The sequence below is a fragment of the Trichosurus vulpecula genome, chromosome 2 (assembly GCF_011100635.1).
Source record: "Trichosurus vulpecula isolate mTriVul1 chromosome 2, mTriVul1.pri, whole genome shotgun sequence".
Classification (NCBI taxonomy): domain Eukaryota; kingdom Metazoa; phylum Chordata; class Mammalia; order Diprotodontia; family Phalangeridae; genus Trichosurus; species Trichosurus vulpecula.
The window spans coordinates 80,563,086-80,564,685 of NC_050574.1; the positions used below are offsets into that span (position 1 = coordinate 80,563,086).

A 1,600-nucleotide genomic window follows, 5' to 3' on the forward strand; every position below is an offset into this window, starting at 1 on the left:
TCAGCCAATTGCCCCTGATTTCTACAGGAATGATAGGCGGTAGGGTGGGGAGAAAGGATGAGGGAGGGATCTTTGGTTGTCGCGGGGAGTTAGGTCAAATAATAGGAGGGCAAGGTGGTAGGTAGAAGTAAAGAAAAGGAGTCAGGAAGGATAGGAAATAAGAGGTACACACAAATATAAAATAAATATAAGGAGTAGAGAAAGGGGGAAAAAGCAGAAATAGCAATCATGACCTTAGACAAAGTTAAAGCTAAAATACATTTAATCAAAGGAAAAAAAATAGGGAAACTGTTTGGCTGCCACAACCACCACCGCTGCTGCGGCCCTTGCCGACATGTTCCATGGGCAGGAGAATGAGGGTGGCAAGCCAAGCTCCAGGGTAATGTAACCCCCGGGAGGAGACTCAAGCAATCTCTTTGAAACTCCAGAAGAAGTTATTCCTTCAAGTAGACCAAACAGAATGGCATCTAATATCTTTGAAGCATCTGAGGAACCAAAAGGTCAAATCCTCCAGGAGGCAAAGGAAGTGGTATCTTTGAAGAGCCTACTCCTGTGCAGGCTCGATGTCATTTGAATCCTCCTGGTGGGAAGACCAGTGACATCTTTGGGTCTCCAGTCACCATTACTGCACCCTTAGCACACCCAAACAAGCCCAAGGATCATATTGTCTTATGTGAACATGAGGACACAAAATTGCAACTCAAAGCTACAGAGAATACGCAGTCTTCAAGAGAAGAATATGAGAAATGTGACAAAGGAAAGGAGGAATGAGCCAAGGAAGCTGAGTCTATACTCAAGATTGACAACCATGAGCCCAGGTTGGGCTCAAGGCCTCGCTCACAACAAAGTCCTCAACCCACCTGGTGGCAAATCTAGCATCTCTTTCTACTAAAGAAAACTAGTACTAGCATCTTCAGACTAGAAACTCTTCTGTTAGGGTGTCAAGGTTTATGGTTTCTAATTAATACAAGTTGGGGTGGGGAGGGCAGGGGTTGATGATTTATGTGAAGATTTTTCATGTAGCTTGCTGCTCAAACTTGTCTTCTAGAAACAGCTAGGGCTACACAGGACCGGGGAACACAGAGCCTTTCAGGGAACAAAGAAAACAAATCTTATGGGAGCAATAAGGAATTCCCCAGGTTTGCATCCAAGAATTAGTTCCAAATATGAGACAATCTTTGATGGAGTGAAAGAAAATGGGGAAAGAGTAGGATCTTCATGGGTACTAGGAACATCTGTGTTTTGGTGGGCAAATGTACATCTAGGGATGGTCCTGCAGCAGTAGCCATTGACAGTGTCACTAGGGGACTAAAAATCCACGTGAAAGATGTGTTGGACAGCTGCCCAAGGAATGCTCACCCTCTCTTTGTCTGGTAAAGGGATACAACTTGTGTTCTAGAAGGGTAGTAGATCATTTAGCTCACAGAGTCCTTAAATTATAGGGTGATGGTACAGGACCTTTACCTTTTCTGGAGGAATTGCTAATATTTAACAAAACAGTGTTTGTGTCCTTTTAAGTTTGCCTCCATAATTCATTGTTCTGCAGACATCCTGAGGGTTTTGGACCTCTTTCCCACAAAAGCCAGGGAAAGACTCACTA

At 43.9% G+C, this 1,600-nt stretch overlaps 1 pseudogene; it reads left to right on the forward strand.

Annotated features, from left to right (window-relative positions):
• The first annotated feature begins 334 nt into the window (after positions 1–334).
• On the forward strand, positions 335–892 carry LOC118835728 (annotated as a pseudogene).
• The last annotated feature ends 708 nt before the right edge of the window (positions 893–1,600 follow it).